Here is a 20,073-nt window from a genome sequence, read left to right on the forward strand (position 1 = left end):
TTTGCAAGACAAAAAAGTTCTGAACGTTGGTTGTACAACATGCTTCCCACAACTGAACTGTACATGTGAAAACGATTAATATGGCATCTTTCAGGTTATATGTACTTTACCACAACTTTTAAAAAATTTAATCAGGATGGGACCAATATGTTTCATTAAGAAATTTGGACTTCTAAAAGCAAAAGAGAGCATCTAAAAGTTTGCCAAAGAAACTTTATTGAAATATAGTTTACATAGCATAAAATTCACCCATTTCAAGTTTACAATTAGTTTTTAGTAAAGTCACTGAATTGTAAAACCATCACCATGTTTTAGAACATTTTCATCAGCCCCATAATGTCCTACTCTCCATAACATGTAAACATTAGGGTACATGAATTAAGGCTGCTAATCAGCTGACCTAAAATGGGGAAATTATCCTGGATTATTCCAGGGAACTCAATGTGATCACTTCTTTAAGAGTGGTCTGAGGGAACTGGAAGAGAGAACCAAGGAGATAGCAACAGGAGGACTCACTGACTTTGAAGATGGAAAAATTAGGCCATAAGCCAAGGAATGCACGTAGCCCCTGGAAGCAAGAAAAGACAATAAAAGGGATTCTTTTAGCAAGAGCACAGCCCTGATAACACCTTTATTTTAGCCCAGTAAGACCCATTGGGACTTCTGAATTCCATAATTATAAATATAAAATAAATTGGTGGTTTTTTTAAAACCACTAAGTTTGTGGTAATTTACTACAGCAGCAAAAAAACTATGAATGTCTATTTGTTATATTCTATTTTGCTATATATTTGAAAATATTCATCACAAAAGGAAAAAAAACTATGAATATGAAGCAGACTAAAGAAGGATCACAATTTAAAAAGTGCTGAGTCATTTCCTTCATCATAACTCCACTTTTAAGAACCCAATTACCCATTAAAGATGCATATTTAGAAATAATTCCCATTTTTCTTACTCCCAACTTAACAGTCATGAATATTTCCTAAAAAGTAAACAATCACTAGGTTCAGTGCCAACTGAAATTTTTTAAAATACTAACTAGAAGGGCCCAGAGGAGACATGAAACGTATGATACCCAAAAAGTCCCAGAATGACGAACAGAAAACATGATTCAGACAAAAAGCTATCTTCATAAACAAAACATCTGTGGTTTATTGTTGTTCATGAAACTTTCTTTGGGACATAATTTTAAGTAGCAGTTACGAAATGATCAGGTAAATCTATAATTATGGTTTTCAAAAGTATGTTTACCTAACAGAAAACTTACAATAAGCCAGAAATGGTCAAATGCATCTTATCCTGCTGCCTAGTCAGAGCTAACACTAGAAACTTCAGGGGGTGGGGTGGGGGGGGTGGGGGGGGGTTGTTTTTTAAAAAAGGACAAAGTGCCTAAAAGCTAAACTATAAACAAATACTCCATTCTCAAATGTTTACGCATACAGAGAAGAATGCATGGGCTTTGAAAAGAAATACTTTACACCTTTGATTAAAATGCTCTATACCTGTCTAAGTGTCTTACCTTTGCAATTTCTTGATGGCATGCTACAGAGGCCTGCTTCAAAGCCTCTTCAGTTTCACCTCCCCTAAAGAACAATGCCAACCACACCATCTTTGGAGATAATAAAAAGTAAACCTCAGTATACCTCATCTCCAAAAATGCGTACTATGGTACACGTCTAAGAGTGAATCTAAAACCCTTATGTTTTCAATCTTATTTTCCCCCTTAACAAAAAGGTAAATAAACCTTGACCAAGTTCTATGTAATATGATAAAGCCAATGCAATTTATCATCACTACCAAATAATGCCACATGGCATTAATGCCAACTCTACTCATTCTTCAGCCAACCCATCTCCAAATACTCTATGGTTATATTTGGCTACTCTCTGGTACATGAGATAGGTACCTTTAAAAAGCTACATACTTACAGCTAGGAGACTAAACTAAATTAGATGAAACTTGGTGAAATACAATAAATGCAGATTTTATGATAGCTCGCAAACCTGAGAGGAACAAGCCCCTCCCCCCTTTTTTACACACTAATAAAATGACAGTATAAATATGTCAGAGATTGCTGCCATTTTTGGTAACCACTGAGAAAAAACAAGGAAGACAACATTTAAAGACTATTTCCTTTAAAAGTTCTATGACACTTGCAAACAATCTCACATACTCTTTAATGTTTTCATGTTCTCGGCAACTAGCTACAGATGACAAATAGTCTAGATAGCTCATCCAACTATGGCATTTTTATACATTACAGAAGAACAGGATTTTTTAAAAAACAGCTACTTACATGACACTGCATACTTACCACCAGTTAGATTACTACCAAAAAATCACAAATCCATCCAAAAGAAAACAGGAAAAAAATCTATCCAATTTGGTTTACAAAGAAAAACTAAAAAATTGAGGAAAAAAATGTTCTATAGCTTTTGCTAATTCTTCCTTAAAAAGAGTGGCCTCTCAAAGAGAGAAGAGCAGCAAACACCCCAAAATAATGGAAACACAGCAAAGGAGCTTATATATTTCAGGCTTCACAAAAGTCAAGGAGATCTCTCTCTTCAGTACTTTTCTTGGGATCCTCTGTGTCTGAGGGTAAGGCAAATAAATACACTTACTTCCACACTATTAAGATACACTAAAAAATAAGCATAGGGGCGGGCGCCTGGGTGGCTCAGTTGGTTGAGCATTCAACTTTTTTTTTTTTTCAACATTTATTCATTTTTGAAAGAGAGAGAGAGAGAGAGAGAGAGAGAGAGAGAGAGAGACAGCGAGCATGAGTGGGAGGGACAGATAAAGAGGGAGACAGAATCTGAAGCAGGCTCCAGGCTCTGTCAGCACAGAGCCCAACACGAGGTCAAACTCAACCCACAAACTGAGAGATCATGGGCCGAAGTCAGATGCTTAACCAACTGAGCTATTCATGCACCCTGAGCATAGAACTCTTGATGTCAGTTCAGGTCATGATCCCAAGGTTGTGGGAGTAAGCCCCACATTAGGCTCCAAGCCGAGCATGGAGCCTACTTGATTCTCATTCTCTCTCTCCCTGTCTCCCCTTTTGCTCCTCTCCGCCACTCATGCATGCTCTCTCTCTAAAAATAAACAAATAAATAAATAACCTACCAAAAATCTTCATTCCCCATAAAATCCTTCATGATCGAATTGGTAAGTTCCACTTAAATATCAACAGTAACTTTACAAAAGACTTGCCAATAAATGAAGAAGGAACAACAAAATTAGAAAATTACCTTTTGCAACCCACTCAAGCAATAAATGACTCAGGGCAAGGATCATCAATGGATACTAATACAGTTGGGAGAAAGACTGCTGGGGAAAAGGATACGCTCAGTCTTTCACAGATTACTTATTAATTACAAAGGAAAAAAAGAGGTAGATGCTATCTTAACCAAATATTCAAATTTAGCATAATAATGGGACAAACTACAACATTTACCTCCTGATGTGATGCAAGAGAAGACATAGGATCATCCATGTATTCTCTCTAACAAAAAAATGTTTAACCTGAACCTGTGAGGAAACAATCAGACTAATCAACAATATAGGACACACTAGTGGACAAATGGGCTGGACTCAAAAAATGTCAATGTCATAAAACATCCAAATGACAAAGGTGAGTGAAACTTGCTCTAGATTGAAGGCAAGTAAAGAGACATGACAACCAAATATAGCATGAGATGTATGAGAAGATCCTGGATTACAAAAAAAAAAAAAGTTATAAAAAACATTTTGGGAACAAATAGGGAAATCTAAATATGGAATGTATATTGGATAATACCATTGTTTCCATGCTAAATTCCTAGAGAGTGACAATAATATTACAGTAATACAGGATGAGACCACTGTTCTTAGAAGATCTTTACTGAAGGGCTAAGGGCTGAAATGCCAACCTCTCTGCAATTTATCTCAAATGGTTAAACAAAAAATATATAAATCTATAAATCTAGACAGAGTATTCTTATATATTGCTGGTGGGAATGTAAGTGGTAGTTGCTTTGGAAAAGAATTAAATATAAAATGGCAGTTACTTCGTAAAAAAGTTAAATACAAAATAGCAATCCAAGGACTAGGTGGGCTCAGTCAGTTAAGCATCTGACTCTTGATTCTGTCTCATGTCATGATCTCACTGTTATCGAGTTCAAGCCACAGGACTCTGCACTGGCAGCATGGAACCTGCATAGGATTCTTTCCCTGTCTCCCTCTGCCGCTCCCCTGCGTGTGCTCTCTCTCTCTCCCTCTCTCTTTCTGAAAATAAATAAACCTTTAAAAAAAAAAAAGTTGGGGTGCCTGGGTGGCTCAGTCAGCTCAGGTCATGATCTCACAGTTCCTGAGTTCGAGCCCCATGTCAGATTTTATGCTGACAGCTTGATGCCTGGAGTCTGCTTCAAGTTCTGTGTCTCCCTCTCTCTCTGCTCCTCCCCTGTCATGCTGTCTCTCTCTCTTTCTCTTTCAAAAATAAACATTAAAAACAAAAAATTTTAAAAAATAAAAGCAATTCATTTCTAAGTATCTACTCAAAAGAAATTAAAACATATGGGGCACCTGGGTGGCTCAGTTTAAGCCACCATCTCTTGATTTTGGCTCAGGTCATGATCTCACAGTTGTGAGTTCAAGCCCTGCGTGAGGCTCTGTGACGGCAGTGCAGAGCCTGCTTGGGATTCATTCTCTCTCTCTCTCTCTCTCTCTCTCTCTCTCTCTCTGCCCTTCCCCTGCTCTTGCATGCTCACTCTCTCAAAATAAATATTCTTAAAAATATATAAAAATTAAAAAACATGAATGCTTCACAAACAATATGCTAAGTAAAAAAAGCCAGATACAAAACACCACCTATTATATGATTCTACTGATATTAAAGGTGGAGAAAAGGCAACTGTTTAAAGACAGAAAAAAGATCAGTGGTTGCCTGATGTTGGGGCATGGTAATGGGGATTAACAGTAAACAGGCAGAAGAAATTTTACTGTATGATGAAATATTATACAACTGGATTCTAGTGATGGTTCCTCAATTCCGTAAGCTTACTAACAATCATTCAAGTATCCACTTCAATTGGGATAATTTATGCTGTGTAAGCTGTACTTCAGTAAAGGTACTTAAAAATAAAACAAATGTGGTAAAATGGCGATTATATAGGTATTCATTGTGCTAGTCTTTCAATTCCTCAAAATAAAAAGTTGCGAGTAGATCAGAATGAACTCCGCAAAACACACGCACACCCCAAATTTAGTGTTCATTAACTGCAGATTACCTAAAGGAGGTAAAGAACACTGGGATCTAGAGCCAATTTTTATCCAAGGATTTGATTAACAACTTTTCTCAACTTAGGTGTTATTTTTTCCTAATTACATTTATTTATTGTAGGAAATTTAGGAATTAAAGAGAAAAAGATCAAGAATTAAAGTATAAAAAGGAAATGAAAGTATAAAAAAGGAAATAAAAGCCAACTATAAGCTCATAGCCAATGATAACGATTTATAATTTGTTCTTGATCCTTCAGGTAAAACAGTTCCATTTCACCAAAGAAAAGCTATCTATATATGTAACATCATTACAACCTGATCAATTATTCAATTGGCATGTTGAAATTTTATATCACATCCCAATCATATAAATCATAATACAAATGAAAAGGCAAAACAGAAAATTTTTGAGACAAATCCAATGTTTCCTTTCAGTTTCCAATGAAAAATTGCATGCACTGGCGTCAACTCTCCCCCACAATCCCTCCTAAAATACAGGTATGCAGGGTGTGTGGATGGCTCAGTCGATTTAGCTTCCCGACTTCTTTGTTTCTGCTCAGGTCATAATCTCACCGTTCGTGGGTTCGAGTCCCTCACTGGGCTCCACACTGACAGTACAAAGCCTGCTTGGGATTCTCTCTCTCTTCCTCTCTCTGCCCCCTCCCCTGCTTGCTTGCTCTCTTTCAAAATAAATAAGTAAACATTTAAAGAAATAAAATAAAGGCAGGGACTCCTGGGTGGCTCAGCCGGTTGAGCATCTGACTTTGGCTCAGGTCATGACTTTGCAGTTCACAAGTTTGAGCCCTGCATCAGGCTCTGTGCTGACAGCTCAGAGCCTGAAGCCTGCTTCGGATTCTGTGTGTCTCTCTCTCTGCCCCTCCCCGACTGGTTGGCTGGCTTGCTTGCTTGCTTTCTCTCTCTCTAAAATAAACATTTAAAAAGCTAAAATAAAATAAAATACAGGTATGATGCTATAGATTGGATGAATGTTTGTGCCCTCAAATAGTCACATGTTGAAACCTAACTCCCAATGTGATGGTGTTACAAGGTAGAGCCTTTAGAGATAATTAGGTCATGAGGGTGGAGCCCTCAAGAATGGGATTAGTGTCCTTATAAAAGACACCCTAGAGAGCTCCCTCACCCCTCAACTTTGTGGGGTTACAATGAGAAGTCAGCCATCTGTGAACCAGGATCAGACCCTCACCAGATACCACATCTACTGGCACCCTGATCTGTGATTTCCCAGCCTCTAGATCTTGTGAGAAATAAATGTTCGGTGTTTATAAACCACACAGTCTATGGTGCTTTTGTTATAGCAGCCCGAACAAACTGAGACAAATGGGGAGAAAAGTCATAAATTCATGAGGACAAAGTGAACAAGTGAGGAGGCAACATTTGATGCTCTGGAAGGTAGACAAACAAGTGGTAAATGACTTAGCCAACCTGAGAAAGCTGAATCCTCATCAGCCAGCAGTGGGGAAAAGTAGAGAAGCAACCCGACTTAAAATGAGGATTCCCAAAAGGTTCAGGAATTAACAGCACCGGGTACCCTACAAGTGAAGGTGAAGATATGGATAAAAACAGGAGAGGTTATGCATTTGCCTAAACCCAACCGTTAGATCTGTCTAAACACTGCACACGTAGCCTGGTGAATGCCCCACCCTGGAGGAAATGGGTGGGGCTTTTTAAAGCTTTCACTTAAAAACTACAATCAGGTCCACAGCTTCCAATCCACTTTCTGTATCCTACTTTTAAATAGGAGTAGACAGCCAAGAACAACCAAATACTTAAGGTAAAGCATTGAATATGAAAGAAAAAGACTTTCATTGAATATGAAAGAAAAGAAAAGTAAGCAAACAAAAATGGCAACTTGAAGATCTCCCAGAAAACAGAGCAAAAAAAAAAAAAAAAAAAAGTCAAAAGATGAAAAGAGAAAAGACAGAGGACCAGACCGGAAGATCCACTATCTGAAAAATAGGAGACCTAAGAAAAGAGAACACAGAAAATGAAGGGAAAGAAATCAAAGGATTAACTTAAGAAATCTCCCAAGAAAAAGAAGACAGTTTCGGGACTGAAAGGGCTCTCCAAAGCTGAGCACAAGGTATGAAAATACATGTTGAAATGTATCCCCATCAAACTTGAGAACACCAGGGACACAGCAAAGTTACCAAAAGCTTCCAGAGAGGGAAAAGACAGGATTCATACAAAGCACAAAGTATCAGAACAGCATCACATTTCAACATTTCCACGGAAAAAAAGAAGACAAAAGAGCAGTGCCTTCAAAATTCTGAGAAAAAAATATTTCCAACCTTAAAACTGTTACCTAAGCAAACCTGGATATCAACTAAGCATCAGAGTAAAATATAGTTTCAGAATACAAAAGTCTCAAATTTTATCTCCTCTGCACTCTCAGGAAGTTTAAAAAAATGGGGTCCAGGAAACAAGGTTTCCAACAAAGGGTGGGGAGTAGGAGGAGTGTGAAAGAAATCCCCAGGGTACCCAGAATAAGAGCTGTGCAGCACACTCAGAGCTCAACCAGTCCAGATTAGAGTAGGTCAAATGCTCTGAAGAAAGTTCTTCAAAAAGGTTAAACTGATACAACACCGTCTGGAACCTATGAAGAAGAGATTCATGGTTGGTAAGGACTTTGAGAATGACTTAGGAAAAAAATATCTAAGAGACTGAACAAACCAAAAGCCTACACAATTATTACCCTTGGGGCAGCAAAAGATTGTACAGAAAGGGAAAATGAATCTAAGTACACTAATAGCTCGAGTGTCAGTAAGCATTTAAACAGTTAAAACAACATAGACACTGAAAACTGACTTCTCTAAATTACAAACACTTAAAATGGGAGAATGGGAGACAGGGTAAGTGAAACTAACAATTACCATGTGCCAGGGCACAGCTCTAAATCTTTACACATGTTAATTAATTAATCTTCAGATAAAAAAGGATATTGTCTTTATATATGAGGAAACCAAGGCACAGAGAGGGTAATAACTTGCCAAAGTCACACAGACAGTACATAGCAGAAACTCTGAACTTTGCTCTTTACCACCACACTGGCTATCAAAGAATGAAATCCTCATCTCCCTGTGGGAAATAAACAGATTATAGTTAAAACAAGAAAAAAAAATCAATAGAGAGGGAAAAATCTCAAAATCAGTTGAAAGAATTGAAAAAGATTGCTTCTGGGAACTGAAAGAAGGAAAAGGGGGTCTGGAATTCCTGGTTCTTTTAACAAGCCTGTAGAAATTTACTTTACTCTTGGAAACTATGTGCATTTATAACTTGGAAAAACTGAAAAATTACAAGAAGATGTACTTGCCTTTAAAAATATTTTAAGCAAACCTTAAAACTCTTATTCAACCCTAGAAAACTGGAGATAAACAGAGGAAAAAGTGCAAAAACAAGCCCAATGTGTGTGTGTGTGTGTGTGTGTGTGTGTGTGTGTGTGTGTGTGTAAGCATTTGATACATGATAAAGGTAGCATTTCAATCTTTGGGAGGAAATATGATTTTCTCAAAAAAATGGAAAACCAACTAATCATTTGCAAAACATGTTAGGATATCGACCTCCCACAACACTGCCAAATACATTTTAACTATATAAAAGATTTATGTAAATTATGCAATCATAAAGAAAACAGAGGTAAATAATAATTATGTAACAATTATGTGGGGAAAAGATTTATAAACATGAAACCAAAAGCAGAAATGAAAAAAGAAAAGATTGCTGGATTCAATTTCATAAAAATTCACAAAGAAAGCACCACAGAGTTAAAAAAAAAAAACAAAAACAAAAACAAAACATTATAAGCCAAGTTAAAAGAAACTGGAGAAAAGGCAAGTATTTAATAAGTCCATTTCCTTAATATATAAACAACTCAAACAAGTTAATGAGAGAAAGAATAACACTCCAGTTGAGACAGAGAAGAAAACACAAATAAGTCACAGAAAAGTACAAATGGCCTCAATAAAGCTGGGGGAAAATACAAACAGCCAATAAAGATATGGAAAGATGTCCTACCTCATTCATAATTAAAGCAATACAAATTAAAATGAATACATTTTAACCTGCCAACCAGCAACAATGTAAAGACAAAGATCATTCCTGGTTGATAAAAGTGTGGCAAAACAAGGACTCTTGGGGCGCCTGGGTGGCTCAGTAGGTTAAGTGTCCAACTTCAGCTCAGGACATGATCTTGCGGTTTGTGAGTTTGAGCCCCACATCAGGCTCTGGGCTGACAGCTAAGAGCCTGGAGCCTGTTTCCGATTCTGTGTCTCTCCCTCTCTCTGCCCCTCCCATGCTCACTCTGTTTCTCTGTGTCTCAATAATAAATAAACCTTAAAAAAAATTTTTTTTTTAAAAGGCAAGGACTCTTTTTTATTTATTTATTTATTTATTTATTTATTTATTTATTTATTTATTTAAATTTTTTTCAACGTTTTATTTATTTTTGGGACAGAGAGAGACAGAGCATGAACGGGGGAGGGGCAGAGAGAGAGAGGGAGACACAGAATTGGAAACAGGCTCCAGGCTCTGAGCCATCAGCCCAGAGCCCGATGCGGGGCTTGAACTCACGGACCGCGAGATCGTGACCTGGCTGAAGTCGGACGCTTAACCGACTGTGCCACCCAGGCGCCCCAAAAAGGCAAGGACTCTTGTGCAGGGACAGTAAAAATGAAAATTGTTACAATATTTTTGGAGTGAATTTGATGTTACCTATCAAAATTTAAACTGCCCATACACCCAGCCCCAGCAATTCCACTTCTAAAACTGTACCCACAAGTATACAAAGATACCTGTACCAGAGCAGCTTTATAAAAGCAAATACTACCTGGAAACTAGCTGTCCATCACTAAGGAAATATTTAAATTAAATATAGTCAGCCACAATGAATAAATACCATGCACCCATTAAAAAAAATGACGTCCACAGTATACTGTGAAGTTAAATAAGCTAACGTATATATACTATATATAATACGTATACCTAGGTTCTGTGTGTGTGTGTATGCGCACACACAAGTTTTCAAGTGTAAGGGAGGAGAGAAGACCTCTACAAGAGATGGTACACCTACAGATCATGCTTTCAGAAAAATTCTTGACAACTGAAGTAGATGATGGATCTGAAATGACCTGGCCTAAAGTCCGTACTTAACAATATACCAAAGTTTGTTTTAAGGCGCTGTGGAGGAAAAAACTTCCCAAAAAGACCTAACATTTAAGATCTAAAGACATCTATCAGGAACTACTTTCACTGACAAAATTTTAAATATCTATGTAGAAGACAGTTCTTTTTCAGGAAAAAAAAAAAACTGTAAGAGGAGGGATTTAAATCTGCATGTAGAATGGAGGAAAGTATAGTAATAACTTACTAGCATACATATGGACTCTCTGATCAAATACAGGCCCACAAAGGTACACAGTGTCTCTGAAAAAATAGACTAATGGCTACTTTTGCAGAGTGAGTTGAGGGAGGGAAACACAGCGATCTATGTACCATCTAAACTTTTCATAAGAAACACATATCCATTTTATAATTACATATCTAAATAAAATTTTTAAGAAGTTAAAACACAAACAGGAAACTGGAAAAACATGTGCAAAATCTAACTTACAAATATCAATTTTTAAAATGACAAAGATGCAAGTGTGTCTGGGTGGCTCAATCAGTTAAGTGTCCGACTCCTGATTTCAGTTCAAGTCACGATTTCATGGTTCGTGAGATTGAGCCCCATATCAGGCTCTGCACTGACAGTGCAGAGACTGCCTGGGATTCTCCCTCTCTCAAAAATATATTTAAAAAAATGACAAAGATGCCAAACAGCAAGGACCTTTACAGGTATTAAAGCTATGTAGAATAACATCTGGAAAGGTACACAAGAGACCAATCAGTAATAGGTACTGTCTCTGGGAAGAGACACAAAAAAAGACTTACCTTTCACTGAAAAGTCTCTGGTACTGTTTGAATAATGATTTTTTAGTAACAATGATTATTTTTCAATGTCTGTAGAATATTCAGCAGTAAAATAAAACAGAATGAACTTCCATCAATGATCCATGCTGCAATGTGGATAAACCTTGAAAACATTATGCTAATGAGGAAAAGAAGCCAGCCACAAAGGCCACATACTTCATGTTTACATTTACACGAAATATACAGAAAAGGCAAATTCAGAGAGACAGAAGTCAGAATGGTGGTTGCCTGGCACTGGGGATGACTGACCACAAATTGGCATAAATCTTTTTTTTTTTAATTATTTCTTTGATATACTTTTTCAATGTTGTATTTTTGACAGAGAGAGACACCAGGTGCAAATGGGGGAGGGGCAGAGAGAGAGAGAGAGAGAGAGAGAGAGAGAGAGAGGGAGGGAGGGAGACACAGAAGCTGAAGCAGGCTCCAGGCTCTGAGCTGTCAGCACAGAGCCTGACACGGGGCTCAAACTCACAAACTGTGAGATCATGATTGGGCCGAAGTCGAACGCTTAACCAACTGAGCCACCCAGATGCCCCTCAAACTGGCATAAATCTTACTGGAGTGACAGAAATGTTCTAAAACTGGCTTGTGATGATGCTTATACAAATCTATAAATTTACAAAACTCACTGAATTTGTACACTTAAAATAGGTGAATTTTAGGATGTGTAAATTGTATTTCAATAAAGTTGTTACATTTTAAACACCAAAACAAGTAGCCACCACATAGCTGAAATCTGCTTTAAAAAATACTGTTCTTTAATGAGGGAAAAAAAAAAAGACAAAAAAAAAATTAATGACTGAAATCAAGATGATGGATACACAGGGTTCATTAGAACCTTTTTTTTTTTTTAAATAAAAAGGTCTATAAAAAAATAGCCAGCACACACACATAAAACTTAAGATTTCATCAGCAAAGAAATGCAAACTAGAGCAACAAACATTTATCTATCAGATAAATCTATTCAGCAAAAATTAAAAATCAACATTCCAGAAAGCAAGTTTTCTAATGCCGAAACTGTTTGGATTATTAATTGTTACATCCTTCATGGAGGCAATCTGGCAATGTCCATGAACCTTCAAAAGGCCATACCTTTGACCTGGCAATTCCACTTCTAAGAATTTCTCCAAAATAAATACATGGGCTATATGTCACAGTTTTTTAAAATACTAAGAGAAAAGAAAATAATCAGGCAAATATGAAAAGATGTTTCTAATAGCAAAAAACAACAAAAACCAATAAATGGCTTCTCAACTAAAGTACAGAATACCCAAGTAATGGAACACTAGCAGCCATGAAAAGCAGACATGGAAAGATATCTACGTTTAGTGAAAAAGCAGGCTATAAAGCAATATGTCTTCCTTCAATATTTCTGAACTTGCTGATTTTTTGTATTTCAGTATTACTACTTTTACAGTCAGGAAAAAAAACTCCACTTTCCAAAAAAGGCAAACTTCCTTATTAAAAAAAATGGACAAAGGGCATGTTCAGCCAATTCATAAAAGAAATACGGTGGACATTTAGGACATAAAAATACTCCTCAGAAATGACAAAATACAAATTAAAACAAGGTCACACTTTTTATCTACCAAACTGACAAAAGAAAAACATTTTTAATTGTAATATGCTGCATTGATGAGGTATTAAAGGAACAGCTACTCACACAGTAGCTGGCAGAAATATAAATTAGTCTGACCTTTATGAGGGAGACAATTTAGCAATTAAATATTAAGAGCATTAAAAACCATGTTTATCTTTAGCCCAGCAATCTAATTCTATGAAAAAACTCTAAGGAAACAATTAAGGTTGCAAGCAAAGATTTACCTACAAGAATTTCAATACTGAGTTTATAGTGACAAAAAAATAAAAATAACCTTGATATCCAACAAAAAAGGATTATTAAGTTATTTTATATACACTTAATACCATGAAGCCTTTAAAAGTATAGAATCATATTTATTAAAAATGAATAATTATCGTAAGAGATTTTTCAGTGAAAGATTACAAATTGTGTTTGTAGTGGTTTAAGAGTATCCACCAAAATTCACATCTACCCAGAACCTCAGAATGCAATCTGATTTGTAAATAGTCTTTGCAGATACAAGTAGTTCAGATGAGGTCAGATCAGGTTGGACCCTAAATCCAACTGACTGGGGATTGGGGAAATCTGGGGAGGAGGAAATCTGGAGACACAAGGAAGAAGGCCTTGTGACTATTGAGGCAGAGGTTGGGAGTGATGTAGTACAAGCCAAGGAACACCAAGAAATGCCAAAAGAAGGGAGCCATCAAGAGCTAAAAAGAGTTAAGGGAGGATTCTTCTCTAGGAACCTTCAGAGCGAGCAGAGCCCAGCTGATGCTTTGATTTCAACTTCTAGCCTCCAGAACTGTAAGAGAATAACTTTTTTGTTTTAAGCCACCCAGTTTGTGGTAATTTGTTATGGCAGCCCTAGAAACCCACCAAGTGTATAAAACACAGCAATCAGGAGCACAGACTCTAGTCCGAGACTACTTACATCTGAGTTCTATTTCTACCACTTATTACCCACGTAACTTTACGTAAGTTACTTAACCTTACTGAGCCTCTTTTCCTTTTCTGTAAAGTAAGAATAACTGTATTTATTTCCTAAAATTATTGTGAGCATTAAATTATGTAGTAATCACTTGAAACAGTACATGGAATACAGCAAATACTCCACTTTCATAAAGCAAACACAGGTACGCACACAAACACATGCAAGTATGTACTAGAAAAATACAGATGAAAGGGTTAAAATTGTTTATCTCTGGCTCCTGTGAGTATGGCTTGTTTTTGTTTTCTTTTTGCTTACTGGCACTTTCTAGCTTATCTGCAATGATTTAAGTCACAATAAAATTTTATATCATAATAAAAATTATTATTTTTAAATTAAAAAAAAGTTTAAACACAGTTGGTTCCCCAGTTATATAGCTGTATGCAAAACCCCATCCCTCAGCCAATGATTTCTACTGTCCCAAAGTCCGTTATCAAAGTTTTTTTTTAGTTAAAAAGCAAAATTTACTTCAGAAAATAAATCCTGACCAGAAAGCATTTTAGAAGCACACTGTGTATCATTCAATCAATCGAGTAGTAGGCTGTTGATCCATAATAGGCTGTGAATCACTGACCTCAAGCACAATAATTCAAGTGTGAACCCTTGGAAATACTTCATAGAGCCATGGTTCACACATAAGAAGACACAACTGTTCATTTTTTAAAGTGAGTCTTTTAAAATCCAGTACATAGTCAATTCAGTGGGGCTGAGTTCCAGATTTGGAATTAACTGCTCCTCTCCAAAGACATACATTAACTCTGGCAAATCATGAGAAAACCACTCACAAAATCAATTACCCTTACAAGTGAAAAATGTATCAGTTTCATCCGCACAAGGTAATTCAGTAAGAGTTAAACCTCTTCAGTAAGTTTCAGTCTTGTGTTTTGGGTCCCTTGTGTTTAGTCAGTTAAGCATCCAACTCTTGATTTCGGCTCAGGTCATGATCTCAGAGTTCCAGGAGTTCAAGCCCCGCATCAGGCTCCACACTAATGGTGTGGAGCCTGCTTAGGATTATCTCTCTCCCTTTCTCTAACTTTCTCTCTCAAAATAAATAAATTTTAAAAAAACCTTATAAAATGTGTTCTCTGAAAATATCTCATAGGCAAATTCAGATGGATTCACTAGTTTACTTAACACATTTTGCTCTTAATACAGCAAAACAAGTTTTAATAATTACATGTAATTACTGGATGAGAGTTGGTTGCTCAATACAGTGAAAGAATTCTACTGAACTTGAAGAGATCAAATCTGAAGAGATAAAATCTACCACTACGCTATTATTTAGTAAAATATAGATCTATTTGATCATCCTATCCAAATATCTTGACAACTACTTCAGTACAAGGGCTGTGGTACCCACTACTCTGGATAGGAAGAACAATTATTCAAATTGCAATACCACTGCTGTTTAAAAAATACACACACACACACACACACACACACACAGAAAATTCTGTAAGTATACATACACATGCAAAATTCTACAGGCATGGAAATTTTCTAAAAGGTACAGAAAAATAGATAGTAGTGGCCACATCTGGAAAGAAGAACAGATTTTTGCTTCTCACTTTTAGTCCAGAGGTTGCAAATTAGTGGTCCAAGGAAAACATCCTACCTATAGATGAGCTTCATGTGGTCCATACAGTGTTTTAAAATTACTTGAAATTGTTTTCATGCTTATTTATTTTTGAGAGACAAAGAGACAGAGAGTGGGGGAGGGGCAGAGAGACGGGGAGACACAGAATCGAAGCAGGCTCCAGGCTTCAAGCTGTCAGCACAGAGCCGACACGGGGCTTGAACTCACAAACTGCAAGATCATGACCTGAGCCAAAATCGGACACTTAACCGACTGAGCCCCAAGGCACCCCAAGATGGGGCCAACCTTTAGAGGGCTCAAATTGCTTCCAGAAACAATATTCTTGCTGTTAACTTAAATTTTAATTTCTTTCATGGCACATATATTGACAACATTTACATCTCATGGCAAACCGAATCTACAAAAAAGCCTGAAAAAGAGCTTAGATTATAGGACTTGTTTCTTCTAACAGCACTGGACCACAAAGTCTCCTTAAAAATGAAGTCTTTAGTCCATCTACTCTCACACCTTACTGAATCCAATGTTTAGGGAGAACCAAAGGCTGTTAGGGTATATCTTCCTCTCCAGGGTATGTATCGTATGTGATCAATGTTATCAAAAAAGCAATGTTCAGAGAAGACAGCACAATTAGTGTCCCAATTTCAAAAAAACAATAGGATTTCATGAGGCATAAGAAAGGGAAAAACAACATCCCAGGCAGAAGAAAAACGTTTAAAATTGGGAAAGCAAAAGTATATGTGGGAAATGAGCAGCAGACCAGCTTGAATGGAGCAGAGAGAAGCAAGATATCCAGCATAAAGGTATGCAGGAAAGGTAGAGGCAGATAAACCAGGACCAATCTTTGGAAGGCCCTGAATGTCAAGCTAAAGCCCTGTTCTTTATGTGGTACATAACTAGGGCATTATTAAAGGTTTCTGACCAAAAAAAAAAATGGTCCAGATCAAAGCTGTGATTTAGAAAGATTGGTCTAGTAGTGGTATGTCCACAAAATGGATTGGAAGGAAGAGAGCCAGATGTAGAAAAACAATTTGGAGAGTATTCCTGTTAGGGTAGTCGTGCAGGGAATGGAAAACAAGAGTTGGAAAGTGCACTGTAGAGTGGAAACGAACAGGGTTTGGCAAGTGATTTGAGGTGTCCAGGAAAGAGAGGGCATTGGATAGAACTCAGTTCAAGCCTAATGTCTGGGAGACCAATAAAGCTATTAACAGGGAAAAATCAGAGAGAATGGCTGGTAAGATGGGGAAAAGGATAAACTGATCTTGTAAATACACAATTAGGGGCACCTGGGTAGCTCAGTCGGTTAGGCATCTGACTCTTGATTTGGGTTCAGGTCATGATCTTCCGGTTCGTGGATCAAGCCCTGTGTTGGGCTCTGTGCTGAGACAGTGCAGAACCTGCTTGGTATTCTCTCTCTCCCTCTCTCTCTGCCCCTCCCCTGCTTATGCTCTCTCTCTCAAAAATAAATAAATTAACTGATACACATTTAATTTTGGTTCCTAATAGAACACCCCTAATATTTTCCCCCATTAGGAAACCTTGCATACTTTCCTGGCCCAATTTTTAGGGGTGTTCTGAAGAAAATATGTATTTAATACAAGTAAAGGATATATTTAATGCAGTCAATGAGAAGCCAGTCCCAGAGCATGTGACATGATCAAAACTAAGCTCCACAGGATTAAGTTGGACTCCTACCTCACACCATATGCAAAAATTAACTCAGAATGGATCAGTGACCTAAGTTTAAGAAGTGAAACCATAAAACTCTTAGAAGAAAACATACAGGTAAATCTTCATGACCTTGGATTATTAGATATAACGCCAAAAGCACAAGCAACAACAAAAAATTAGATAAGCTGGGCCTGATCAAAATAAAAACCTGTGCACTGAAGAACATCATCAAAAAAAATAAAAAGACAACCTATAGAATGGAGAATAATGTTTGCAAATTACATATCTGATAAGGTTCTAGTATCCAGAATATATAACTCTTACAACTGAACAAAAAAGACAATCCAACTAAAAAAAAAGTCAAAGGACTTGAATAAACACTTCTCCAGGAAAGTATGCACTGACCAAGAAGCATAGAAAAAGACATTCAATATCATTAGTAATTAGAGAAACACAAATCAAAATCACAGTGAGGTACCACTTCATACCCATAAGAATGGCTGTAATTAAAAAAAGGAAAATAACAAGTGGTTGGCAAGGTATGGAGAAACTGGGACAGACCCTTGTTCATTGCTAGGAGGATTATAAAATAATCCAGTCGCTGTGGAAAACGGTTTGGTGGTTCCTGAAAAAGTTACACATTCAACTCCTAGGTATATAACCAAAAGAAGTAAAAACAGGTATTCAAACAAATACATGTACACATATTTTCATAGCAGCACTATTCACAATAGCCAGAAATGGAAATGGCTTAAATGTCCCTCAAGAGGCAAATGGATAAATTGTGGTATACACATACTTTGTTGAAACATTATTCAACCATAGTATTGACACATGCTATATACAACATGGATGAAGCCTGAAAGACACTAGACACAAATGGACACGAATATTGTATGACTCCATTTATATGAAATATTCAGGATAGGTACATCCATAGAAAAAAAATTCAGATTGGTAGTTGTCAAAGGCAAAGGGTGAAAATGGACCTGGGTGGTTTCCAGGGCTTGGGTTTCCAGGGAATGAGGAACAACTGCTTAACGGGTGTAGGGTTTCCTTTTGGGGTGATGAAAATGTTTCAGCTCGATATATATGGTAGTTGTACAACACTAGGAATACACTAAATGCCACTGAATTGTTCACTTTCTCATGGTTTAACTTCATGTCGATTTCACCTCAATTTTTTAAAAATCTGCAATATCCCAAGCCAAAAATAAAAATAAGCTCCCATGTCTTGTTACTCCTGATCCCATTAACTGCATTATAGCCAAGCCAATATTCTAGATGGTTCTGCTCCACTTGCTCCTTCCTGGTTTCACTCAGGAAACATCCTCTACCTATATTACACTACTTTCTCATCAGTTCAAATCGCCTAATCATTTCAAAACTTCTAAGAAAGCAACCTGCCCATAGCAGTCATTCCATCTTTGTGAATCATTCCTTCTACTTGACTCAGTCCATTCCTACCTGTTCTGAAATTCAGCTAATTCAGTACTGACATATGAATGTTTCCTCATTATTCCGAAACTTTTCTCTCATCATTTCAGGCATGTTCTTTTCCTATCAGAACACAAAGTATAATACAGGCTGTTTTCTGCTTCTGTATTACACTATCTGCTATCCAAAATACCTTTATTTAAATACTGTCTGGTTGATAGTTTTTGTTGTTATGCGTTACACAAATTTTGTGTGGAAGGAGTGGGAAGATAAGAAATGGTGAAGAAACCATCTCCACCCATCCTAGCTACAATGGAGATTAGTTTTCACTTCATCTGTGATCAGAAATACAAGGCCCACAGCAATACTGTTTATAAAGACTTCCTGCAGGACAACAATATACTTTTTACTGTGCTCCTTTTAAAACTAAAATGAATCTAAATGCTCTTTTTATAAACTTTTTTTTTATACCCAGAGTCCAAAACTTCTATGTGCCACTCAAAAAAGATAGAAAAAAGTGGAGAAGAATATCCAAAGAACTCTCAACCTTCTTAAAAATGTTATAGACTGTACAACACTCTATCACTGAATGTTATGCAATCCTTCCCTACCCTCTTCCTAAAACTGCTGCTTGGCACACATTTTTTTCAAGGAACCCAGTACTAACATCATGATTTATGTTACAAAAGTCTGGCTGCCAGGCTTTTCCTAGACTCATACACATAAACCAAAGAGTGGATCAGAAACTCATTTACCATGCAGGTGACTGAAAAAATGGATTAAGACCAGGCAGGGGAGGTACTATGAAATACAAGGTACAACTGATTTTTACATCTAGATCCTGATTTCACTTCATCAGTTATACCTTTATTTTATCCAGTGGGGTGCCTCTGACAATGCTGACAAAGTCAGCAGGACATGAGTGTACAAAAATGTTTTTCCAAGTTGCTTTTCTAGAACACATCTGTTCCATCCACTGTGGGCACATGTAATGTTCCAAAAAATGTATATTACTTCCTGAAGACACCAAGAGGTAAGCTAGAACGTTGCAACACCACAACTGCAAAGGGCCAGCCAAATAAGTAATCAACAGTGTCTATATGCTAGTCAACTATTATTTATACTTATAACTGAGAAATAAGGCCAATACTGACTCCTAAGTTAATACCCTCTAAAAATCTAGAAGTGTTAAAAAAATAAAATCTAGAAGTGTTACTTGCCTCTTGTCACAAATGCTAAAGAACAAAACTCACTTTAAAATCATAAGAGACAAATGATTTTGAGGACCAGAAGAGAATTTGAAATCTTACATAACACTAAACTGTACACTTAAAATTGGTTAAAATGGTATCTGTTTTATGTTAAATTTTCTAAAAATCATATGTAAATTCTCCTATGAATCATGTCAGTTTCCCCTGGAAAAAAGATAAGTCTATTAGACTACATTAAAGGATGAGAAACCATTAAGTTGAATGTGTTTAAATTATAAATAGTGAAAAAATTTTAGTGATTTCAATTAACAGAAACTTTCTGACCTCTTAAGGAAGGTGTTTA

General features: G+C 36.8%; 1 protein-coding gene across 2 annotated transcripts in view; it reads right to left on the bottom strand.

Moving 5' to 3' along the window:
- The window catches only part of ILRUN (inflammation and lipid regulator with UBA-like and NBR1-like domains), a 96,641-nt gene that overhangs the window by 72,138 nt on the left and 4,430 nt on the right, over nucleotides 1–20,073 (bottom strand). The window lies entirely within an intron of this gene.

The sequence above is a fragment of the Prionailurus bengalensis genome, chromosome B2 (assembly GCF_016509475.1).
Source record: "Prionailurus bengalensis isolate Pbe53 chromosome B2, Fcat_Pben_1.1_paternal_pri, whole genome shotgun sequence".
In the NCBI taxonomy this organism is placed as follows: Eukaryota; Metazoa; Chordata; class Mammalia; order Carnivora; family Felidae; genus Prionailurus; species Prionailurus bengalensis.